Genomic DNA, 9,495 nt, shown 5'->3' on the forward strand with positions numbered 1-9,495 from the left:
AATAGATTTTCCCCTCCATCATCCTCAACCTCTCTATCTTAAATCTCTTCTTTTCTACTGGCTGCTTTACAACTGCCTAAAAACATATTCTTGTCTCTCCAGACTCAACAAATCTTCAACTGATCTGTCCATTCTTACTAGCTATTATCTCATATATCTTTTTCTTGGTGACTACACTCCTTGAGAAGGCTGCCTCCATTTTCTTTCCTCACACTCTCATTTCTGCTTTCTACAGTCTGCCATCTAACCTCATCATTGAATCAAAAGTGTTAGTTCCAAAGTTACCAAATATCTCATTCCCCTATTCAATAAACTCTAGTGGCTCCCTATTACCTAAAGGCTCAAATAAAAAAAAAAATCCTCTGACATTCAAACAGAAGATGTTAAACCTTCTCTTATTACACTCTCTCCTCTACCCCCCCCCCCAAATATACTCAGGGCTTTGCTGATATGTGAAAAAGAATTCTTTACTCTATTGTCTATCTTGAATTAACATTAACTTAAGTACCTCTACTTAGTACCTCACTAGACTGAAGACAGAATTAACTCTCCTTTTGCCTTCTTTTGAATTGAGTCAACAAAAGCTTGAACACCATACTTAGCACTAGGTGGAGGAGCTCTCCACCCTTTCAACTCAATCAGCCAGGAAATGAGAATTCACACCTCAGTCAACCAGGAATCTGTGAACTCTTTTGATGAGTATTTCCCTCTCCACAAGTTGAGATTTAGAAAATTCACACCCATAGATTAGGAACTTAACCTTCAGAAGGTAAGAAGTTGATCCCACAGATACTGCCCCCTGGGCAGTGCTAAACAATTTGGAAACTGTGATTGGCCCCTGTGAAGAGGGGCAGGGACAAGAAAAGTCACCAGAAAAGCAAGCTCTGAACTCCCTCAGAGCTGATTGTCTTTGAGAAGATAGGCTGAAGAAATTGTCTTCTGAAGATAGTCTTCTGACTTGGGAGAGTCTTCAAGGGAGCTTTGCAGGAGACTGGGGTTTGGATCGTGGGCTTGGAGCTCAACTTCAACTTAGACTCTGACTCCTGGACTACTTCACTGGGTCAATGAAAGGCTGATTCCTTTCCTAGTATTTTAAGAGACTAGCTTCCATCTTGTAGGAGGCCATATTGTTACTCAGTACCAGCCTTCCTGGTTGAAAGCTAATTAATCTCTGCCTGGATTAAGCAGACCTGGAGTAAACATTTAAGTGGATAGGATAGATAACCTTTCTAACCTCTTCACATTTCTCTATTGTTTCCTCTCCAATTTATAAATAAATTATAACTTGAGATATAATAAATTATTGGTGACCACAATAATTTCATAAAATTATTGTCCAACCATACAATACTTCTTTACTGTTCCTCAATCAAGATTCTTTATTTCCAGACTGTATAGTTCATTGGCTATTCCCCATGCCTGAAACTCTCTTTCTCCTTATCTCTACCTCATGGTTTCCTTGGCTTTCCTCAAATCTCAAATGCCTATGTTCCCCAAGAACCCTTTCTTGATCCTCATTAATGGCTAATGCCTTTCCTCTATTATCTTCAATTTATCCTGTATCTCTTATTTATACATAGTGGTTACCCTGTGTAATAGATGCTCCTCACTAGGATATTTAAGGTAGCAGAGAAAGACTGGAGTGATGACACCAGGAAATAGGTTAGAGGGAAAGCTAGGATTCTCACTCCTTCCCCCCACCCCATTTCTTCTCTCTCTCTCTCTCTCTCTCTCTCTCTCTCTCTCTCTCTCTCTCTCTCTCTCTCTCTCTCTCTCTCTCTCTCTCTCTCTCTCTCTCTCTCTCTCTCTCTCTCTCTCTCTCTTTCCCCTCTCTCAGTCCTAATGGCTCTTCTCAATGTGGTGAATTCTTAGAAATTTCAAAAGACTATTTTCACACTGTAGCTCTTTCTGAAAGGGGTTTATTCTTAAAGAAGGAAAGTTAGGGATGGTGAGAGAAGGGGAAGAGGGTATTTATGGTCTCCCTAATCTACTATGAAATTCAATACAAGGAAGTAAAGTTGATTTGTCACTGAGGATATTGTTGATGAATTGATCTTCAGAGATATGCTCCAATCTTTTCATTGTTAAGTCACTAGCCAGGAATCCAGAGCAGTTGCCTGTTAGCTTCTCCAAAGTTCAAGAGAGAAGTGACCAGTTTCAGATACTGACTTTCTTAACTGTCTCCCCTTCTCTTAGATTCTTCTTTAGAATCTTCCTTCCTTCTCCCCTTGATTGACAGTTCCTTCAAGCTTCCATTTCCTTGCATTTGCTTGCCAATCTCACTGATGTTGTAATCTCTTCTTCACACATGTTGCCCCTATTATTAGTACATGGGATCCTTGAGAGCAGAGACTGTCTTTTGCCTTTATCTCCAGTGATTAGGTCCTGCCATATCATAAGTACTTAATAACTTAATAACTTACCGATAACAAATTGAAGTTGATGATCACCCAACGAGCAAGGACAGAAAAGTATGCTTATCAGAGAAGAAAACAATCCAAAAAGTTGAGCTGGTCAAATAGTGAGAGCAAAAAATAACCAATGGAAAGACAATCCATGTGCTTCAGTGCTATCATCTTCATGATATTTGGAGAACTTGAGGAAGTCTAACATACTGGGTTTCCTCTTTCAGAGGTCGGCATTCAGGAAAGCATGGACAAAAGTCTCATGGAATGGACAGTTATGAATAAAAAAGAATAAAGCAATTGTCATTGGCAAGGAGCTCACCTCCTAATCAGGGAGGTAGTAAGTACTTATATATATATAAAACATAAAGTTAATAAATAGATATTTTATGTCTATATACATAGCATATATATATATATATATATATATATATATATATAGTACAAAGGTAGATACATAACACACAAAGTATATACAGTAGATAAATACAAGGTAGTTTATAAGGGAAGGCTTCTTAGCATTTAGGAAAACCAGGAAAGGCTTGATGCCAAAGATGGTATCAGAGCTAGATCTTAAAAGAACTCTGTGAGGCAAAGAGAGAGGGAGCACATTTCAGGCTTGGAGTATGACCAGTGCAAAGGTGTAGAGACAGACAGGAAATGAAATGTTGTGAGTGAAAAACATAGTGAAAGAATTTTGGCTGAATCATAGAGTGCCGGGGGGGGGGGGGGGGGGGTGGGGGTGGGGGGGTGGGGGGGTGGATATTCAACTAGGACAGAAAGGTAAGTTGGTGCCAGGTTGTGTGGGGATTTAAAAGCTAAACAGAGGAGTTTATATTTTATTCTAGAGGCAACAGGAATTCACTGGAGTTGGTTGAATAGAAGAGTTATGTGATTAAATCTGCACTTAAGGAAAATTACTTTGGCATCATTGTATAGAATGTCCTGGAGTGGTGAGAGGCTTGAGGCAGGAAGACCAGTTAGAAAGCTGTTGCAATGATCCAGAGAAGTGTTGAGGGACTGAATTAGGGTGGCGGCTGTATAAGAAGAGAGAAGGGGGGCAGATGTGAGAGATATTGTGAAGGTTGAAACAGCCAGCTTCTTCGGTAGCTGATTTGGCCAGAGTTAGACAGGAAGAATAAAACTGGCTGAAATACATTTAGGAAATTGCATAGAATTTTAATAATCCCATGCTATTCCCTAACTCCAAAATCCATCTTTTTTTTTTTTAAATAAACCCTTACCTTCCGTCTTGGAATCAGTACTGTGTATTGGCTCCAAGGCAGAAGAGTGGTAAGGGCTAGGCAATGGAAGTCAAGTGACTTGCCCAGGGTCACACAGCTGGGAAGTGTCTGAGGCCAGATTTGAACCTAGGACCTCCTGTCTCTAGGCCTGGCTCTCAATCCACTGAGCAACACAGCTGCCCCCCCCCCCCAATCCATCTTTTAACATCAAGTTTCTACAAATCATGGAACACCACTTTCTCAGAAGAATAAGAATAGTAGGTGACCTTAAAAAAAGTAGAAAGATGCATAATGGGAATATCTAGGCTATAGCATATTGCCACCCATGAATCACATGTAAAAAGGGATGTAAAAGGCATCTTCAAGGACATGGATGACTGGAAAAGATGTGAGATAGATAGATAGATAGATAGATAGATAGATAGATAGATAGATAGATAGATAGAAATATAGTGAGAATGAAGGATATTAGATGGACAATGTCAGTATTGTTTTAGTGTCTATGAAATATTAAAATACCCAGAAGAAAGCTTTAAGTCAATGGAGTAAATAATTCATAGCGGTCTATCAAATGTTGCAAATAAGAATTAAATAAAATGAGGGGATATAGATCAATGATAATCTATAGGAATGCAGGAAGTCACTCTGATGAAATCATGAATCCAAGTTGTTACCCACATCCCAGAGAATGCCCCCTTCTCACCAAGGGGCCCTAATTATGGTCTCAAGGAGACCCAACTCTGTCCTGGAGAAGCCTGATCTTTTACCCTGTCTGGCTCATTTTAGCCCTCACCCCATAATCCAAGGGAAAATCTCTTTAATAAACCTTAGATTTGGCTCATGTTTGAATAAAATTAATTCTCTACAATAGGGATTAATAAAGTGGGTCTCTTTTAGGAAAGTTACAAAGTACAAAGTAGTAGATTATCAGGTACAGTATAGGATAACTATTTATTTCCACTATAAAAGTAAAACAGAAAAGACATAACCACACATTGGCAAATACTTAAAACATGAAACAGTAACCCATAACACCTGTTATATTCTCCTCAGAGGTAATGACTTCCGGGAGACTTGGGAGACTGATGAGTGATATTTGCTTCAAAGATATAGCAAGAAAAGACGTCCAAACCTTTCTCCACAACACCTGGGGGGCATACTTTCCCTTATATAAGATCAGTCCCTGAGGAGCATGGATCCAGATAGAATATAGTTTCTACTTAACATTTGCCCAACCAATTTCACTTCCAAAAGTAGTATAACTGATGGGTAGCTAAGTCCCCATCTTTACTACTGCTGAACTCTACAAGGCAGGTGACTATAGACTCTATTTCTCATGATTTGGTTCCTAGTAAATATGGACTATGGCACAGAATCTGCCTCCTAATATCTGGTGTCTCACTCTCCTCAAAGCTCAGAAAGTTGTAGAGATCTCTAAATTGTGTCACAAGTCTTCCCCTCTCCCGCCCCCCCCAAAAGTGTCCCTATTCTAGCTACCCTTACCTCCCTCCTCAAAATGGGGAACCCAGACCTTGGCAGCCTTGGGTCCCAAGAGATTCGGGCTTGGATGGCCCTGGTCTGGGCTCCACTGTGCCCCGTCCAGACCTAGGGCACCAGGAGGTGTGAGGTGATCTTGTCAGCAGTTTGGCTGTCTTCTCCAACACTCCCCACTTCAGTTGGGAATCGGTTTGGGGGGAAAGGTGTTCAATCACCAGGAAAAAAGGTAAGTCTTTCCTCAGGAACAAAGTCTTTGACCAGACATCTCCTTAGACCAACCCTGTCTCAGGATTGAGAGCTAACTGCCTCTCTCTGACAGAAATTCTTGCTCTCCCAAGATTCCAGAACATCTCCTGGGGCCCCTCCCCCACTGTGACTGAGACTCCATTAATTTCTCAGACTGTAACTCCAGTTCTAGGGTTTGAAACCTCTATTACAAACAGGAAAGAACATCTGCAAAGAGGCAAAGAATAGGAATCTATCTATAATCATGGACCACATGTTAGCCTCAGATAACAGCATACTCAATGCTGCTCCCTTTCTAACATTGTCACTCTCATTAAATATTGCCTCGGAGGAAAAAGAAAAAAAAAAAGACTGACCAATAAAGTGCTTTTGAATGTAATAATTCATAGGCATTCCTCCATCATTTTGGCCTCTACTATCTGAGCAACCCACTCTAGATTCTTATCATCTGACCTGTCTAATATACCTGGCTCGTCCTTCTTCTGGTGTAGTTGACAGGGATATCTCCCATTGATCCACCATAGGAACGTTCATCTCAGGATTACTGTACATTTACTTGTGTTCAGGGAAGGAAATATCAAGTAGAAAAGGCAGTTAGAGAGTTGAAGTACAGAGTTAGACTTATTTAGACTACTACTTGCTCTAGTTGTTGTAGTTACTAAGAAGGGGGCAAGGAAAGAAAATATGTCCTTCTTGGCAGAAATCTAAGAGAGAACGGTCACCAATCAGAGGACCAATTTTTTTAAGTGGGGAAGGAGGGAGAAAAAGAGAGAATGAGAGTAGAAGCTATTTCTCCTTTTATGAATCAATGACTTTTCCTACTCAATAAATCATCTTTGACTCTCTCTCCAGTGGTGAAGACCCTGGGGATCAAGTAGGAGCCCCTGTAAATGAAAATTGTGCATGAAAACTTCACAACACATGCTGCCAGTGATAGCTCCTGTCATTCCAAAGGCGAGTCCTTTAGCCCTAAACTGGAGCACATGAAACTAGAGAATTTATTCTGTAGGCTTGTTCCTATTTGAGAATTCCCAGAGTAATTCACTGAGTCTGATGAAATTTGATATTGTTGTGTGGTATAAGGAAAAGGTTTTCATTCATTTTTTGCTTTACTACTCTAATTTCTCCAAGAACCTTGTCATATTCTTCAATATTAATGTGTATACCAAAGAGTGATCTTGCTATTTGGTACCCTTTGGTTCTTTTGTTCTTTCTTTGCTACCTTTTCTATTCCATTAACCTATTTTCTAACTTTTTGTCTAGTACCAGATAGTTTTAGAAGATGTTGCTTTACAGTATGTTTTGAAACCTGATAGGGCAAGTTCTCCTTCATTTACTTTTTAAAACATATTTCTTGATATTCCTCATTTATTTTTCATATAAAAGTTCTTATCAATTTATCCAATGTTATAAAGTATCACATTGATTTTTTATGTTGAATTGTATACATAAAATAATTTTTAAAATATTGACATTTTCCTAGACTGTATTGTATTATTATAACAATCACTTTTTATCCCTTGAGTTGTTCTTCCTTTGTTTCCACCAAAAACTATTTGTAAATTATCTTTATAAATATCCTATATGTATCTTGCTGAGTTAATAACCAAACATTCTATTTTTTTGCTATTACTGTAAATAAAATTTTTTCATCAATTCTTTTTGTCATCTGGTAGTAATCTGTAAGAATATAACTTTATGGGCTTATACTTTGGTGAAATTGTTTATTATCTCTTTATTTTATGTAGGATCCCTTGGATACTCTAGGAATATAATTATATCATATACAAGTAATATCTCCACCTATTCATTATTCATGATTATTTCTTTGATTTTTTTATTGATCTTTATTGCTATAGCTATCATTTTTAAAACTGTATGAAACTGTTAAAGTACATAACTGTTTTATATCTGTTTCTGATGGAAACGTTTCTCCATGATATGCTAAAATTGACTCTTGGTTTCAAATAGATCTTTTTTATCAGGCTAAGAAAAAAATCCTTCTATTCTTATATTTTGAAGTTATTTTCTCATGAATAAAGACTGTTTTATCAAAGGTCTCTTCCCATCTATTAATAAGATAATATTATTTTCATAATTGATCTTGTTTCAAAATTAAATGAATCAAATATTTATTCAGAGCATACTGTATATAAGGCACTAGGGATACAATGAGAAAATTGAAGATTTGCCCTTACCTTCAAGGATCTTATATTCTAGTGGGAGAAGAAAAGGAATACAACTTTTAACCTTAGAGCAAATGAAAAGACAATTCAAGGGGGCAGTTAGATGGCTCAGCAGATAGAGTTCAAAACTGGCTTTATACACTTCCTTGCAGTGTGGGCAAGTCATTTAAACCCAGTTACCTAGCCCTTACCATTCTTCTGCCTTAGAACTAAGACTGAAGGTAAGGGTTTTAAAAACAAAGACAATTCAAGAAGGATGAGATCACTAACAAATGGAAATACCAAGAAAGACTTCAAGTAGGAAGCAGCATCTGAGTTCAGCTTTGAAGGAAGTGAAAGACAATAAAAAGTGATGGAAAATTAAATGCTAAGTTCCAGGAACAGTTAGGAGAACGATTTGACTTAAACATTTTGCTAAGGTAGCAAGTAGAGGCCAGAATCAAGTAGGTGGTAGAGTAGATAGTTTGGGACCTAGAGTTAAGAAAACTTGAATCCTGGGGGCAGCTGGGTAGCTCAATGGATTGAGAACCAGGCCTAGAATTAGGAGGTCCTGGAGTCAAATCTGGCCTCAGACACTTCCCAGCTGTGTGACCCTGCAAGTCACTTAACCCCCATTGCCTAGCCCTTACCACTCTTTTGCCTTGGAGACAATTGGCTCCAAGTCGTAAGGTGAGGGTTTAAAAAAAAAGAAAAGAAAAGAAAACTTGAATCCAAATCCTACCTTAGACACTTGTTAGCTGTGTGATCCTTGGCAAATCTCTTAACATCTGTTGGCTTCAGTTTCCTAATCTGTAAAATGAACATAATAGCACCAGAGATATTTTTAGATAAATGAGATAATATTTGTAAAGTGCTTTAGAAACCTTAAGTTGTTGTATCAATATTGGTCATAATAATAATTATTAAGTGTTCTCTAGTCTTATCCTCCCTAAATGAGGCTGGCAGTATCTCCCATTTCATCACTATAGAGATATCCCTAAGGAGTTGGGGATCTCTTATCTAATGCTATCAGTCTAAGCCCTCATTCCTCTTTAAAGAGGATCATTTTCTGCCTTTCTATACGACTTTTAAGAGAGAGAAAATCAGATCCAGAAATGCAAAAGAACAGCCCAAGCGGGGAAGGGCAAGAAGACTCAAGATTCCGGAAAGGAACTGAGGAGCTGGAGGAAGTTGAAACTGCCAGATCACTTCTTCTTGTGAGCTCTCCTGGAGTGGGGTCTGAGAGACAGAGGATCCCTCTGAACATTGACTACCTTCCAGTGAACCCATAAATCTCTCTGCTTCCAGCTGAAGAAAAAAAAAAGTAGACTGGGACTTCATAGAAAGATGTCTGCTAAGAAGATTTCTCTCTATCCCCAAAATTGTCCTGGACTTCAACTCTTAGCCAGATTAGTTTAGGAGGAAGGACAAGCCCAACAACTGACCAAAGGGACGGTCAGGAAGACAGCCTGAACCCTTAGGATTGAGGGGGAGGTCAATTGTTAAGTCATAGGGATTCCTATCTCCCACTTTCTTCACCCAACACCCTCATTCTCCCTGCCTTGTGAGTCCCCAAGAATAAAGTGTTATCCCTTTAGATCAGATTTGCCTGCTTCCTAACATCAAGCAAGTGGATTGAAGATTTGGGGAGAATCATACCGTTATCCTCCCCACCCCCCCAAGGAAGACAGCTAGCTCCAGACCAGGGCTGAGGAGTAATTCAGGTCTCAAAGGGGAAGGTAGTAATTGGGATATTAGGAGGATCCAGAGGCAGGAAGTTTACCCTGTCTCTCAGCAACAGCCAAGATCAAGAAGGGAGGCAGTGGGTCATTTCTCTAAGACCTTCTCCTCCAGGCATTAACTTCCATATCTCAAACCTGATCTCTGAGGAGTCTGTCCCTCTCAAGACAATTTGTGCTGTCTTCCCCAAGGAGAAGA

The sequence above is a fragment of the Monodelphis domestica genome, chromosome 3 (assembly GCF_027887165.1).
Source record: "Monodelphis domestica isolate mMonDom1 chromosome 3, mMonDom1.pri, whole genome shotgun sequence".
Taxonomy (NCBI): Eukaryota; Metazoa; Chordata; class Mammalia; order Didelphimorphia; family Didelphidae; genus Monodelphis; species Monodelphis domestica.